Source organism: Geotrypetes seraphini, chromosome 14, assembly GCF_902459505.1.
Source record: "Geotrypetes seraphini chromosome 14, aGeoSer1.1, whole genome shotgun sequence".
NCBI lineage: Eukaryota > Metazoa > Chordata > Amphibia > Gymnophiona > Dermophiidae > Geotrypetes > Geotrypetes seraphini.
Window position 1 is genome coordinate 35,132,127 of NC_047097.1, and position 17,378 is coordinate 35,149,504.

Genomic DNA, 17,378 nt, shown 5'->3' on the forward strand with positions numbered 1-17,378 from the left:
GCTTTCAAATGGAAGTAAAATCCAGATGTCTCGATCTGGCCTCCTTACGTTCATTGAAAAATGCAAATTTGCTCCTTGCGCTGGAGTTGGAGTTGAAGTCTTCTATTGTCGCCCCTAGGACAAACTTCATGTCCTCAGAGACTACTCTTAATGAACATAGAAGTGCTTTAAAGAGAGATCTAGCTTCAGCTCCTATGGTTCAACATTGCGATACTTACAAGCATGATTTTTTTCAACTACGCTTTCTGGCACTTGATCAGATTCCCATTAATCCTAGGGGCAGCAATAGAAGACTTCAACTCCAGTGTAGGGAGCAACTTTGGATTTTTCAGCTCCAGGCTGTGCAATCCCATGGATTAAATGCAAGCATTGATTGGTTCTACTTTTATTGAATCCCGTCAGCATAGGCTTCAGTTAATCATGTTATCATTTTAGTTTTATGATGTCTGCAGCATTTCTCTAGTATGCTCTCTTTTGATTATCAGCTGTTTCTAGCTCATGTGATTTCAATCAGTCTGTTTTGTGAATGAGCCGACATGGTCTGCCCGGATTGGCTGGTTCGCATTCAGCTGACCTGTCATGTGATTTTCTCCTGACAGGGCAGGATGTGGTTATAAGCCCCACAACAGTGCTTTGGAAGTTGCACTTAGTTGAAAGTAGCACTTAGTTGAAAGTAGCAATTAGTATCTGCGTACTGTAAGTAGTTCAATGAGCTTTTGCTCTTTTTCAACTTTCAGCAGGTGAGCATTTTCATTTCTCTTTTGGGTTTGTGTTATAGGATAGCCTGGATTTGGCGCTAAGGCCCAGAAGCAGTGGTTACCGGCCATGAAATGATCGTCAGCCTGGCCTGTTTGTGTTCAGTGGTTTTTACCATTAATCATTCTCGACTATTTTTTTTTTTTGCTCCTACCTGTTAACTTTAAACCTATGTGAAAGATTTTTGCCTATAATGCTTGGGTGGAAGTGTGTGGGTACACCTCTCTGTTTGTCTGAGGCGGGGTTTTTTTTCGCTTAAGTAATAAGCTAGCTCTCTTGGCTTGTGTGGTGCTTTTGTCTTGGAGTGATATTTTTGGATTACACTTTCCTCCATTCTTCCCTGTTTTTTTGTGGTTGTATACCAAAATAATCCTTCATACAAAAAATATTCAACAATCAAGATCAAAGACTTCAAGCTCTAAAAGGGAGAAAAAACCTCAGTGTTGTACAGAACATGTGAACAACTACAGCTAACCACCACTGCCCACCGACTTCCGATATAAATAAAATCAGAAGAGGCAAGCACATCATTGGTTAAAAAACTCCCATATATTACTATAGAGTCACAAGTATATCATAATTCTTTCAGATCAACAATTCTTCAATCTTTTAAATAAATAAATAAACAAAATACATATCTTTGCCTACAGAAAGTGAAGTCTTCAACCACTTTGATGCAAGGATGGCAAAGTCATCTATTGATGCAAAGTCTCTATTGTAATCCAATTTGCAAAGTCCTTAATGTACATACTCCAAAGTAAAGAATGACTTCCCAAAAGGCATAAATCCACCCTGGGTTCTTGACAAGGGCCCCTGTTTCACTGCCAACCAACAAGCCATATGGTAACCCTAGTATGGATAGAAAAATAATGTATTATGGTACCATGAATATAGAAAAGCCATTTGGAGCTAAATGCATGTTCCTGCCATAAGTCAAGTGGGTGGGACAATTTATTCTTATTTGGGAAAGATTGAGCCTTTTCCATTTTGGAGCCAGATTAAATTTGCATCCCTATGATTTAAGCCATTTCATCAGTTAGTTATAAGCTATCTATTCATGCTTCTTCTTCTGTCTTTCATCTCTTGGAGTGAAAAGTAAACAAAATATGATAAGCAAGTAAATTGGTCAAGAGTGGAAAGTTGATATGACGTGCAATGGAGTAAAGCGATGAACAGATTTTCTACAGAGGGAAAAGAGTTTTGATCGTCACAGATACCATTATAGAATATGCATTCCCTGTGATGTTTCAGTGTGCCTAAAAGGAGGTACCCACATATAGAATTTCCAGCTTAATATGTGATAAATATCTTGTAGTGTGTGATAACTGCATAGGAAGATACAGGGCAACCCCCCCTCCCCCCCAACAATTATTGCAATGACTTTGCTGTTACAGCATTATCATTTTTGCAACTAACACATGGAAACCACATTTTTACTGGACATTAGTGAAAGGGCCCCAAAGAAATATAGAAAATGAGGAGTCCATACAGCCTATCCATTCTGTTTATCTACACCAACTACTAAGCTCACAATCTCTTCTTCTCCCTCAGAGATCCTCCTTGTCTCATCTTCTCATGAATTCAGATATTGTCCTTATCTCCACCACACATCCATCCATGACCCTTTCCTTAGATGACTCCAGAGCCTACCCCCCTCTCTTTCTCAGCCTATGGCCCCCACAAATTGAAGAACCTCCTTTAAATTAAAAGAAACCTTTATCCTGTATTTTATACCATGAAGGTTTGTAAATGTTATGATTTACTCCCCTCTCTCTTTTTTCTTCTGTTAACTCTGTCCCCATATGCTTTCTAATGAATACCATTGACCATTTCCTACCTACTGGCTCTTCCTGCGATGTCACTTCCTAGGCACAGGTCCAGGAAGTGACATCAGAAGAGCTGGCGTGAGCAGCATGTTGGGGTTGACACTCATGCCGCGAGCGTTAAAAAGGTACAGGGGAAGGGAAGCAGCGCGTGGTAGTGTGGGAGGGCAGTGAAGAGGACGGGTGCTAGCACCCTCATCAAAAGGGCACCTGTGGCAGACCACCCCCCCCCCTTAGTACACCACTGCATGTGAAAGCTGTAAAATTGCCCCTTTTGTGTGTAAGTGCTGATACTTTCACATGGAAGGCTGCTAGATCCAAGCAACTCATTTTTTTCAACATGTATCTCTATTTTCTATATGAATTAGGATGTCAAGGACGACTCCATAAATGGTAGCCAAATTTGGGTGCTGAAAATAAAGAACGCTGAGCTCAATTCTACAGTATATACTCATATGGCACTCCAAGTTGGGCACTATTTATAGAATAGCACACAGCACTGGGATCCACGCCCACTTGTAGGTGAGAGGATTGGTGCAAACTGAAACCTGGTGTAAATCCTCATGAGTACATTTGGTGCAGATCTCCCAAATTCTATAATAGTGATGCATCTTTAGTGAATGCTCTGACCCATCCATACCACACCCCTTTTAAATTGCACGCTAAAGGATTTATGCATATGTCTTTATAGAATAGCGCCCAGCAAGATGCAGGCATAAATTCAGCCTGTTGCCAATTAATGCCAATTAAATTGTGCATGCAAATTGGGTGCAAGCCCGGTTTCTGTGCACAACTTTTGAGTACCATATACCCTCTCTCTTGGCTAATCTCCTCTCATGGTTTTCAATATCACCTCTATGCTGATGACTCCCAGATCTACCTCTCCACGCCGGATATCTCTGTGGGATTTCAGGCCCGAATTTCAGCCTGCCTATCCGACATTGCCGCTTGGATGTCTCGCCGCCATCTCAAACTGAATAAGGCTAAAACGGAACTCTTTATCTTTCCCCCCAAAACCTGCCTCCCCCCTCTCGCCATTCTCTATCTCTGTGGATAACACTATCCTCCTCCCTGTCTCGTCAGCTCGCAACCTTGGAGTGATCTTTGACTCTTCTCTCTCCTTCTCTGTTCAGATCTAACAGACGGCCAAATCCTGTCGCTTCCTCATCTATAACATTATCAAAATTTGTCTTCTCTCTGAGCACACGACCAAAACCCTTGTCCACGCTCTCATCACCTCGTGCTTAGACTACTGCAACGTACTTTTCTTGGGTCTCCTGCGCACCCATCTCTCACCTCTTCAATCTGTTCAAAATGCTGCTGCGCAACTCATACTCCATGAGAGCCGTTATTCTCACATAACCCCTCTCAAGTCACTTCATTGGCTCCCTGTCCATTTCCAAATACAGTTTAAACTCCTCTTGCTGACCTACAAGCAGTGGCGTACCTAGGGTATGTGGCACCCGGGGCCCATCATTTTTTGACACCCCCCCATGTAAAAAAATATTTTTTTGTAATGACCATGAAACGGAATAAATGGTCAGAATAGAAACAGGCAGTGAAAATTTTCTTATATTCCAAACATAACATAACATAAATTATGTCTGAATTGTCATGACATCAGAAGTACATATGGAGTAGTTGCAGGTGATGCTTGGGACAGTTCTGATTGTGTTAGTTCGGTTTTATGTGTTTTTTGAATAGAAGGGTTTTTATTTCTTTTTGAAGGTTTTGCAGTCTGTGGTCGATGTCAATTGGTTGTAGAGTTGGGGGTCGAGTGTTGCAGCTCGAATGGCTAGGAGGTTGTCGAACAGTTTTTTTCTTTTGACGTTTTTGGTTGGAGGGTGTGTGAATGGTGCGTGAGTTCTCCTATGTCTGTTTGAAGTGGATTGAATTATTTAGCTGAAGAAATTAGTTACCCCCTCATCCCACACACATTAATTCTCTTCCATTTTTGTTCCCATTATAAAAAACACTGATAAGTTCCCAGGAAAAAAATACATTAAAATAAGAAGTGAAAACAAAGGCCCCTACAGATGAGAACATAACATAAGAATAGCCTAACTGGGTCAGACCAATGGTCCATCATGCCCAGTAGCCCATTCTCATGGTAGCCAATCCAGGACACTAATACCTGGTCAAAACCCAAAGAGTAGCAACATTCCATGCTACCGATCCAGGGCAAGCAGATACTTCCCCCATGTCTTAATAACAGATTATGGACTTTTCCTCCAGGAATTTGTCCAAATCTTTCTTAAAACCAGCTACACTATCTGCTTTTACCATAACTTCTGGCCACTTCATTTTTAAGTTTAGATCTTTCCTTTCAAACAGAGACCTTGCTAGATGTCAAATACAGCACAAGGTAACTTCACATGGACTTAGCTGTGCAGGAAATGTGAATCTCCTCATACACCCACCATATAGTGCAAAAATGTGCAAAGGTCTGTTTTTTTCTTTCGATCACTACATAGCCTAATGCCACACAAGCAGCGCTGTTACAAACATATTCTGTAGGTCAATGCTAAGGATAACAAAGTTTCCTTCCTTGGACCAGAAGGAGATAAACCACTGGAAGAGATCCAAAAACAACACCCAAAGACCCACTCAGTGTGTGAACCAGTTGAGTGGAGTGGACTAACTGGGGGGTGGAAATGGGCCCGGAGTTTGCTCAGCAGAATTTCCCAGACCACCTCTTCCTCTCAACACATTGACACGCTGCCACCATCACCACTAGGAACACCTCACTGGGTAGGCCAGCTATGCTATAAACTTTATAAAACACATTATTATATTTTCTTATAAAGCACATATTTTAACTGAACTCTCTGACATCCTCAGCCTTTCCATTCACAAAAATAGAAGGAAGAAAAGTTCCCATTTCCTGCTGTCTCATGTCCCCGACCTATACAATATTTTTTTTCTGCAGACCCTTCAAAAGTCTGACCAAATCCTCATTTCACTTGCATTATAAAGTACTGAGGATGCCATCTCTCCCCAATCCCAGGTCCTAAAGTCTAAGACAGTAGCGCAAACTAATGCTGCCAGATTCAGGAAAAAAAATTTTGATTCGATTCAGCCTATTGAATTGGTTTTTCAATTCGATTTTCCTGCCCAGTTGGGTGATTTTTTTCAAAACTCCTGGTGGGTTTTATAGCTTTTTCACCCCCTTTGGCTTCTCCTAATCACACTGGCGCTGTGGTGTAAATAAAATAAAGAAACAAAAAGGACTTTTCCTCTCTCTGTTAAATCCTAGCTCACGTTTGCAGTCCAACACCAGCTCTGGCAGGATACACATTTCAAATCTGACATATTATAATCACAAAACAGAAAATAAAATTAATTTTTCTACCTTTTGTTGTCTGGTTATATTTCAAATCTTGTTGGTCAAAGGCTCTGGTTTTCTTCTGATAACTTGGGGTCTCCTTCTTTCTTCTTTCTGCATGCTAACCATCCATCTGCCAACTCTGTCCTCCCTTTCCATTTCCCTTCCCTCCCCAGGAAGTCTGTATCTTTCATTTTTTTCATCTCCCTCCACAGATCCACCTTTTCTTAACTACCCTTTCATCCGGCATCTCTCCCTCCTTCCCCACCACCCGAGTCCACCATCTCTCCCTTTCTTTTCCCAATTACCCTCCTATCCAGTATCTCTATCCCTCCTCCACACCATCCCTTGTGTCCAATTTCTCTCCCTTTCTGTTCGTTCCCTCCCTAAATCCCATGGTTCATCATCTCTCTCCCTCTCCTCTATTTTCAGAACCATTATTTCTTCCTCCCCCCCAAAGTTTGGCATATGCACGTCTATTTGAACACCCCCTTCCCTCCGTGTACTTCTAAACCAGGGTCCCCCCAAAGGCCTGTCCCCCCTTAAAGGTCTGCCTGTCCCCCCTTGAAGACCTGCACCCCCCTTGAAGGCCTGTCCCACCTCCTTGAAGGCCTGTCCCCCCCCCCTTGTAGGCCTGTCCCCCCTTGAAGGCCTGCCTGCCTGTCCCCCCCTTGAAGGCCTGTCCCCCCCCTTGAAGGTCTGCACCCCCCCGAAGGCCTGCACCCCCCCGAAGGCCTGTCCTCCCCCCTTGTAGGCCTGCCTTCCTGTCCCTCCCTTGAAGGCCTGTCCCCCCCTTGAAGGTCTGCACTCCCCCCCCCGAAGGCCTGCACCCCCCTGAAGGCCTGTCCCCCTTTGAAGGTCTGCAACTCCCCCCCCCGAAGGCCTGAACCCCCCCCGAAGGCCTGAACCCCCCTTGAAGGCCTGTCCCACCCCCTTGTAGGCCTGTCCCACCCCCTTGTAGGCCTGTCCCACCCCCTTGTAGGCCTGTCCCCCCCCTTGAAGGCCTGCACCCCCCCAAGGCCTGTTCCCCCCTTGAAGGCCTGTCCCACCCCCTTGTAGGCTTGTCCCACCCCCTTGTAGACCTATCCTCCCCTTGAAGGCCTGCCTGCCTGCCCCCCCTTGAAGGCCTGTCCCTCCCCCTTGAAGGTCTGCACACACCCCCAAAGGTCTGTCCCCCCCTTGAAGGCCTGTCCCCCCTTGAAGGCCTTCCTGCCTGTCTGTCACCCCCCTCCTCCTTGAAAGCCTGCCTGCCTGCCCGCCCCACCCCGAAGGACCGCTCGCCCCTGGCCTCCCCGCACCACTATGAAGCAGCACTACCTATGCTCCCGGCCTTGCCGTTCAGTCCCCCCCCCACCATCCCCGAAGGACCGCTCGCCCCACTGACCTTCCTGCACCACCTATGAAGCAGCCGCAGCAGGATCCCAACGTCAGCGATCTCTGCGCTGCTTAGGCGCTGCTTCCTGCGCCGCGTTCCCGCCCCTCCTCTGACGTCAGAGGAGGGGCGGGACCGCGGTGCAGGAAGCAGCACCCAAGCAGCTCAGGTATCGCTGAAGTCGCGATCCTGCTGCGGGCTGCTTCACAGGTGGTGCAGGAAGGTCAGTGGGGCGAGCGGTCCTTCGGGGGTGGGGGGGGAATGAACAGCAAGGCCGGGAACACCCCCTCATGGCTGGCACCCGGGGCGGACCGCCCCTCCCGCCCCCCCCTTAGTACGCCACTGCCTACAAGTGCATTCGCTCTTAAGCCTCCGATATCTCTCCTCACTCATCTTCCCCTATATTCCTCTCCACCCCCCCCCCCCCCCATGATCTCTGCTCTGCCCTCTTATCTCTACCCTTATCTTCCACTGCCAACTCCAGACTTCGTCTCTTCTTTCTTGCGGCACCGTATGCCTGGAACAGGCTACCTGAATCAATACGTCGTGCTCCATCCCTGGCAGTATAATCTAAGCTAAAAGCCCACTTTTTTGAAACTGCTTTCAACTCTTAACTCCTCCTCACACTGTTAGATAGCTATACCCACTATAATCTCCCCAACCCTAAAATGTCCTGTCTAAATATGTATGTCAAAATGTACAGCACTGCATACGCCTTTCAGCACTTTAGAAATACTAATTAATTAAATGCACAACCCTGCCTTTTCTTAATTTTAATCAAATCTAATCTTTAGGTTTGTATACCACATCATCTCCACATTCGTAGAGCTCGGCGCGGTTTACATTAGAAGAAATAGGAACTACAACAGAGGGTTAGAGATAGAAGTGTGAAGAAAATTTAGAGGACTTGGGATGCCAAGATATAAGAGTTTCCTTGATTCCTAAGTTGGAGGGAGACTTACATTTTTTGAGAAAAGCCAGGTTTTCAGATGTTTGCGGAAAACTTGGAGAGAGCTCAAGTTCCGAAGAGGGGAGGTAAGGTTGTTCCAGAGCTCAGTGATTTTGAAGTGGAGGGAGGCCCTAGCTTTCCTGTGTGGGAAATGCCTTTTAGCGAGGGGAAGGATAGTTTTAATTTGTGGGAGGATCTGGTGGTATTAGGGTTTGAGGAATTCCAAGAAAGAGGGATAAAGGGGGGGAGGATACCGTGTAGGATTTTGAAAGCTAAACAGGAGCATTTATAGTGTACCCTGGCGATAATCGGAAGCCAGTGGAGCTTGGCCAGGAGCGGGGAGACATGGTCAAATTTACTTTTAGCGAAGATGAGCTTGGCCGCGGTATTCTGAATCCGTTGGAGTCTGTGGAGGTTTTTCTTAGTTAGGCTTAAGTAGATAGAGTTGCAATAGTCCAATCTGGAGAGGATGATGGATTGGACAAGGAGGGTAAAAGGACAATGTGGAATCGATGGTGACGCCCAAGACCTTGCTCGAGAACTCAAGCTGCAGAGAGGAGCCAGAGGGTAGTGGGATGGAGGTGGGTAGGTGGCCTAGTTTTGGGCCGAGCCAAAGAAGTCTTGTTTTGGACTCATTCAATTTCATTTGCACAATGTGGGCCCAGGATTGTAGGTTCGTTATACAAGAGGATATGTTCTTAAACAGGTTGATGAGGTTCGAATCAGTCTCGAGGAGGACGAGGATGTCGTCTGCATAAGTGTAAATTGTTTCAAGGGGGGATAGGTAGAGGAGTTTTAGGGAGGACATATAGATGTTGAAAAGGATAGGAGATAGTGGAGAGCCTTGCGGGATTCCACAATTCAGTTTCCAGGGGGAGGATGAGGTGCCATTCATGTTAACAATGTAAGAACGAGAACGGAGGAATTTAGAGAACCAATCTAGGACTGTGGAGTTGATGCCGATCTCAGAGAGTTGGTAAACAAGAATATCATGGTGGACAACGTCGAAAGCAGCGGAAAGGTCAAATTGTAGGAGGACGGCGAACTTGTTTCGAGAGTGAAGTTGTTGAACCCTTGAAATCAGGGAAGACAGTAGGGATTCGGTGCTGAAGTTAGGGTAGAAGAATAGAGAATTTCTCTAAGTATGATGAGAGTTGGGTAGAAATGATTCAACAAATCACATATAATTGGAAAGACTGGAGGAGATTATATTATAACTTTTGGTGGAATTCTTTATGCCATATCTATAAAATGGAAAGATTTACTGCGTTACAAAAGGGATATTTTAAGGGTAGGGTAGAAGAATAGAGAATTTCTCTAAGTATGATGAGAGTTGGGTAGAAATGATTCAACAAATCACATATAATTGGAAAGACTGGAGGAGATTATATTATAACTTTTGGTGGAATTCTTTATGCCATATCTATAAAATGGAAAGATTTACTGCGTTACAAAAGGGATATTTTAAGAAATTTCAGGATGTATGGAAACCATTAACAAAATATTGTCAGGATTAAGTAAAATTATTTCCCTTATGTTTATTAGTTTATGAGGTAGGGAGGGGGTATTTTATTATTACATATATCATACAATAATGGAGTATATGATTGGGGGGGATGGGCGAGGGATAGGGATAAGAATATATGTAATATACCAATGATTGTTTATAAATGATGTATTTATTGTTATTGTGAATATTAACACTTAATGTAATTTGTGAAAATGAATAAAGAATTATAAAAAAAAAGAAATGATGGACTCTAACATCTTGGTTAGGAGAGGGATATTTGCAATTGGGCGATAGCTGTATGGTATGGAAGGGTCTAGGTCAGATTTTTTCAGTAGTGGGGTCAAGGCGATATGACCCATTTCTGGGGAGAAATGGCCCAACTGAAGGGCGGAGTTTATGAGATTGGTGATAGAAGAGATAGCCTGAGCAGGAATGTTCTCGTATAGGTAGGAGGGGAATGGGTCCAAGGAGCAGTTACAGGATTTCAGTTTGAGGCAGAGATTGAGGACCAGGGATTCAGATACGCACTCAAAGGTGGTCCAGGATCTGTCAGCTGGGATAGGGTTGGAGTGGAATAAGTAGGCACTAGGGAGTTGTAGGAGACTGAAGGAGGGAAGGAGCATCTCAAGGAAGAAACCTTATCATTGAAGAATTTTGCTAGGACATCGGCTGAGGGAGAGGAGGGGAGCACGGTGGGGTCTCTTTTGGAGGTTAGGGAGCGCCAGATGTTGAATAGTGTACTGCTCTGATTGTTGGACCTGGAGATTTTATCGCCATAGAAGTTCTTTCTTGCTTTTTTTAGCGCAGTATTGTACATACTCTAGGTCATTTCTCAAGCTTGATAGATCCTGTACCATGTTATCCACACCTTCCAGTGTGTCTACCCCATTGCAGATTTTGGTTTCATCTGCAAAGGGGCCAACGTTTGACAGCTCTTCTGAAATACCTCTTAAGAAAAATGTTGGAAATACTGCACTAAGGATCAAACCCTGTGGCACACCACTGATAGCATCTTCATCCTTAGACCTAATTATTATAACTGGAGCTAATAGTAAAATAACATATCTTAATGGTAGCTCAACTTGATAATGCCCCTCCTTAAATGTTTATCCTTCTAATTGTGCATGTAAAGAGCAATTTTATTTATTTATGTTATTTTTTCGTAGCATTTGTACACCGCTTATTGTTTATTGAAAGCTTCTATACAGCTACTAATGACTGGGGAGTCAATTCAGAATAGTTTACATGAGCTTCTGCAATGGTGTTACAATATATGAGCTTCAGTAATGGTGTTACAATACAGAGTTAGGCTATTTCTGTGATAACCTTATAACCTAAGTGGTTTACGTTCAGCTATTTCTCCCTATCTGTCCCGGTGGGCTTACAATCTGACTAATGCACCTGGGGCAATGGATTGTTAAGCGACTTGCCCAGGGTCACAAGGAGCAGCACTGGGCTTGAACTTGTAACCACAGGGTATTGAGGCAGCAGCCCTAACCAGTAGGCTACTCTTCCTGGTGGCTTGCATATTTATTATTAATAATAATAATAATAATATTAAGTTTATATACCTCAGGACCATAAAGTTCTATGTGGTTTACAATACTTAAAAATACTACAAATTGAGTAAAACTTACAAAGTTAAAAACTAGTAACTAAAAACCTTAAAGATCAGTTATTGTATAAGATTTTTGCAAATCAGCTACCTAAATGCTTCAAGAGCAAATATGTTTTAGGTGTCTCCTAAATTCCTCATAAGTATTAGTAAGCAAATTTTCTAAATCTTTATCCCATAATGCTGCCTGATACAAAAAAAGATGTTGATGATATTTTTTAAGTTTACATCCTCTAACCAATGGGGAAACAAAATTCAAGTGTGAACTTCTCTTGTGTCTATTGGTTGAAAAAGAAAAAAAAAAGGTCAGTTATATATTTAGGAGCTAACCCAAATAAAACCTTAAAACAAAAACAGCCAGACTTAAATTTCACATGTACCTCCATCGGCAGCCAATGCAGAAATTGATAAGAAGGTGTTATATGATTGAATTTCTTCATCCCAAAAATCAACCTGACTGCCGCGTTTTTCAGCAATCATATTCACTGCATATTCTTCTGGGAAATTGCTTCTGGGAAATAGGTGATATTACAGTAATGTAGTTGACTTAGTATAAGGGATTGTACCAAAATTCTAAATGATAAAATGTCAAAATATGCTCTAATGGACCGAAGCTTCCAAAGTGTAAAAAAAAAACCCTTTCCATAAAAGTGCCAGTATGAGTTTAAGTACTATGGTGCGCATAACTGACATAGCACCTAAATGCAAGGAAGCATATACAAGGAGCATGAGTGGAACATGGGAATTCTATGTATAGAATCTAGCATTATATGCTATTTATGCACTGATTCTTTTGCGCCAAAAAAAAAAAAGACAGATCCTTGCGAAACTACACTTATATGCCCCATTATAGAATAGCACCTAAGTGTTTCCGCATTGATCTAAAAAAAAAAAAAAAAAAAAAAAAAAAAGAGGGGGTATAATGATAGGAAGGATATTGGTGAGTCAGGGGTGTCCCCTTAAAATGCATGCAGTGTTTTAGAATTCAGGGGACCTACTCCCAACTTGTGTGCTGAAATTTATACCTGGTTTCAGTTTGTGTAAAAACTCACACCCAATGTTGGGAGTGGATAGAGGTGCTACATGCTACTGTATAAAGGGCACTCAATTTTGGGCACCCTTTATAGAATACTGTTCAGTGCCATATAGTGAATCTAGCCCTATATGCTGTGATAGGCACAGGAGCCTGTCATGTTTCCAGAGGCCATGGGGAGGGGAACCTCTGTGACACTGGGGGACTAGTAGGAGGCCTATTATGGTTTACGAAGGCTGGGGGGAGGAGCTCGGTCACCCTGAGGGGCCGGTACAGGGCATATCAAGTGGTGCAGAGGCCATGGGGACAGCTCTGTGTCTCTGATCATAGGAGAGCTATAAAAGGCAAGATTCTTTCATTGGGGGGGGGGGGAATGCAACTCCCATGAGGCTTAGGGCCGGGGCATGCCCTTGTGCTGGAATCCTGTTGAGAGGGGAGAGACAAAGTATTCCAATAGCTCTCAGGAAAGGGGAAGCCCAAGGAAAGGAATCCTGGGTCAGCCAGGGGGGTGTCCCAGGGTGGGTAAGTTTCAGAACCTTCCCAAACACCATATAAAAGCTGGTTGGCTAAAAGAGAAGGGAGATAATGGAATGGAATTCCCTAGGCCTGATGCCATATAAAAGAAGGGAAACCTGACTAGACATGTTGAGGAGGTGCTTGGTGAAAAAAGATTCTGCAAGCACTGAGTAAGCCTTGGCAGTTACTAAATGACAGGTGTACTTATGTAAAGAAAAAGTGAATGCCGAAGGAAAGCAAAGGCTAAGAAAGGGGAAATCAGCTGGATGTGTTTTGAGAAAGTGACCTGCAAGCAGTCTATAAGTCTTGACAGGGGAGGGCAATGAGGAAGGTTGCACTAGAAATGCACAGTCTTGTTAAGGGTTTCGTTTTAATTATCAGTTGGAGGGTTGAGGATGTAACTGGAAAATAAATTATGTAAAGTGTTGGTGTCATCCAGGAAGTGAAGGCAGTTAATTAAAAGGAAAAATCCCCCTAGTTCATCTTAGAACCAGGATTGCAGGAAACAAAGTAACATCAGCAAGCGTATTTGCATAGTGTTATAAGTCTTAATAGACTGTCCTTTTTTTACTCTGTTCTCCAGTTGCAAAAGGGAAAGTAAGAGAGTCAATAAGCTGGTAAATGTTACAGGAAAGCCTCCAAGAAACCAAGTTGAGCTTCCATCAGAAATGGTGGGCATTTGTAATTTCACCCTGAGCTCAACAGCATGGGGAAATAGAGTCTACTGGCTTGAATTCTAGTCTGTCTCTGAGCTTTTCTCTTAGAAGCAAGGATGCTGCACTCCTGAAGCTGCTGAACTGATCAATATCTGAAAGAGTCCTAAAAATTTTCATCTAATTGGAACTAGTAACAGATCTAAGTGAAGAGTAGGTCCAAGTCTCACAACAATGTATAACTTACTAAACGCTAATTAGTTATAGGTTTCCCTGCCACATTTAGGCATCCAGTTATGCCAGGTCTATGGCTAGTATAACTGTGGATGTGTAAATGTTGGGTAGTATTCTTGACCAGAATCCGGGTGTCGAATTGACATTCCAAAGAGGTGATGCCTAATTATAGAATTGCTTCCATAGTGCTGAATAACTGTTTTTGCGCAGAAGACCTTATCAATTCAGAATGAGCTAAGCAAGAGCCCCTGTCCAGGCTCTGTACTACTGAGCCTTCATAAAAAGAGGCTTCCTGTAATTCTGAAATCTCCAGGGGGGGGAGGATAACTTGCTTTTCTCCCTAGTTCCTAGATATCTGGAACAACCTTGTAGCTTTGACATTCAGATGCTAATCCTGGGCTGTATTTGTACTTAGCTCTTGTCTTTCTCATAAGTTCCATTAAGCTTGTTAATACAATGAATCGCACACTTTAAGTGCAATTTCCTGGTAACAGTTCATATATCATATTGTTCAATCTCACAAGAACAAATCTAGAACCACACTATAAAATAAAAGTGTTAAAAGCAACAGCTTTAATGGAAGTTCTGATGGCATTTTAATATTAACAAATTAAAACAATGCACTCATTTTTTACTAGCTGAAATTGCCTCACTGTAAATTTCTGAGATTAAACAACCCTCTTGTACTCCCAGTCTGCAGCACAGTAAAATGTAAGTTAACTTCCAGAAGAAATGAAAAAAAATCTTAATAGTTTTTCCAGGACTACCTCGGCTACCAGCTTGGGCCCCTCAAACACTGGTTCTGAACTGAACTTGAGGGTAGCAGATATCTATAGTTTGCAGAAGAAACTTGAGTTTAGAAACATGATGGCAGATAAAGGCCAAATGGCTCATCTAGTCTGCCCATCCGCAGTAACCATTATCTCTTTCTCTCTGAGAGATTCCACATGCCCATCCCAGGCCAGTAGTATAATGGGAGGCCCTCTTGAATTCAGACACAGTCTCTGTCTCTACCACCTCTTCCAGGAGACTGTGCCACACATCTACCACCCTTTCTGTAAAAAAGTATTTCCTCAGATTACTCCAGAGCCTATCAACTCTTAACTTCATCCTACACCCTCTCATTGCAGTTTCCTTTCAAATTAAAGCAACTCAACTCATGCGCATTGTGACTGAGTAAGACCTGGACTGGATTAGCCAGAGTCCTGACTGGGGTCATCAAAGCCTCAGCCGAGCGGTTGAATGAGGCATGGAGGGTAGAGGGGCATCTGCATCAAATATAAAGGTCCAGCAAAGGTGTTTAGTGTGAATTATTATGTCTTTTATTTTTTGGTGAAAGAAAAAAAACCAAAACATAAACTTGCTCTGGTGGCTAAGCAGCTTGTTAGCCCAACCAGGCTTCATAGCTGTACAGTTCACAATCTGGCAATTTTCCACAAACCTGTGCTTTCAACTGGCTATGCTCTGCCAGTCTTTATTACAAAAACAAAAGACCAAACTTTCAGTATCAAAGTACTGGAACCAGCTGGGACTACTCAGCTCAGTTCTTTCACAGTACTTCTGTGTTTGTGCAATTTCAGGACACAATTATTCCAACTCTTTTGTTAACTTCAATTTAATCAGAAGCAGGGATTCTCTACCCTTCTGTTAATAGGGCTTGTGAGGCAATTCCACCTTCCCAGAAACAACATATGATTTCCCCAAGCTTTTACTCACTAAGCATGCCTTCTGGCAAACAGGATTCTACAGGTTCCATTTCATAATCACTTGTAAACATTTCTTCTGGCATTTCTACATCCAAAACAGTGTTACCTTCAGAAGAATTCAGACCTGAGATTTTCTCCCTGTTACCTGTGGGAAATGCTGGCTTCTGTCCCCTGGATTGCACTGGTCTGCCTCTTTCCAATGGTTCAGGCAGGCTAAAGGTTGATGATTGCCTCTTTGGCCTAGAGACCACACCCTTTTCTCTAGCCTTGGGCTGATTGTCTCTAGAGACACATGTGGTTTTCTGGTGTTTTGCTAATAAGTCTGGATAGCTTCCCCGCTGACTAGCCCTGCCCCCAGCAGAGCTGATTGCAGGAGCTAATCGCTTTGTGGATTTTGCTCTCACCGGCCTGTTGCATGCTGGTACTTGTAGTTCTTTACCTTTAGCATTCCCTACACTAGAACTAGGCAAGAATAATCGGGTCACTTTGGGGCTGCCTTTCACTGGGGATAAATTCTGCAGGGCAGTTTCCCTAACCTGGCTGCTTCTAGGAGCAGGTTTAGGAATAGTTTTAGAGCAATGCAGGGTTTCTTCCAGCCTGACAGGACTCTCCCTGTCACAGCATTTACATTATATAGGTATTTAAACATCTCTATTATATCTCCCTTTTCCCGACTTTCCTACAAAGTATACTGATTGAGATCTTTAAGTCTGTCCCCATATGCCTTATCACGAAGACACACACCATTTTAGTAGCCTTCCTCTGGACCGACTCCATCCTTTTTATATCTTTTTGAAATGTGGCCGCCAGAATTGTACCCAATATTCTAAATGTAGTCAGTGGCATAGTAGAGGGGGTGGTCCACACCGGAAAGCAACTTGGTAGGGGTGCCAATACCCAACCTCCTCTCCACCCCCAAACCCCGCTTCTTTCCCGCCCCATTACCGTGTGTGTTTGTGCCCCTTCCCTTCCTCCATACCTCTTTAATGTTTTCAAAGTGAGCAACAACCCCAACCTGCTGCTTGCGTAAGCTCTTTCTCTGTCACTTCCTGGACCCGTGCCTAGGAAGTGACATCAGAGGAGGAGCTGGTGCTGACACAAGCATCAGGTTGGAGTTACTGCTTAGGTCGGAAATGTTAAAAAGGTACAGGAGAAGGGAAGGGGCGCACATGTGCAGCAGGAGGGGGCAGGAAAGAAGTGGATTTGGGTAGGGGTTGGAAAAGAGGGCGGGGAGGGGTGCCACTGCCCCAATTGCCTCTCAACCTCGCTATGCCACTGTTTGTAGTTTCAAGATTCTTTATTTTTGATATACCATCTATCAGAACAAGTGTCTAAATGGTATACAATATAAAAAGATTACAAAGAAAGAAAACAGACTACAAATATATAGAAATGAGTAAAATCTATGCAGTTTACGATTTAAAAGATACAAGGGAGGAACTATATTGATAAAACAATACAAAAACACTAAACCAAAACAAGACACACTGGTACAAAAGAAAAGAACAAGGTATATAAGAACATAACAATAGCCTTACTGGGTCAGAACAATGGTCCATGAAGCCCAGTAGCCCGTTCTCATGGTGGCCAATCCAGGTCACTAGTACCTGGCCAAAACCCAAAGAGTAGCAACATTCCAGCATCTCAAAAAATAGCAAGATTCCGGAACACCAATGAGAGGAACATTCCAGAACTGAGATTGTGATGTCATAATGCCTCATTCCACAGTGTCTCAGAGCCCCTTTATCAGTGATGTTACAATGGCTTAATTGTCCTATACTTGGCTCATGTAAGAACATAAGAATAGCCTTACTGGGTCAGACCAATGCTCCATCAAGCCCAGTAGCCCGTTCTCACGGTGGCCAATCCGGGTCCCTAATACCTGG

At 43.4% G+C, this 17,378-nt stretch overlaps 2 long non-coding RNA genes across 2 annotated transcripts in view; one reads left to right on the plus strand and one right to left on the minus strand.

The window, feature by feature from the left end:
* The window catches only part of LOC117348374, an 873,172-nt gene that overhangs the window by 685,709 nt on the left and 170,085 nt on the right, over positions 1-17,378 (plus strand). The gene's annotated exons all lie outside the window — the stretch shown is intronic.
* Positions 1,284-15,775, minus strand: LOC117348375. The gene is made up of 2 exons (XR_004536974.1): positions 15,638-15,775; positions 1,284-1,605 (listed from the first exon to the last, which is right to left on the minus strand). It is a non-coding gene; the product is annotated as an uncharacterized LOC117348375 (long non-coding RNA).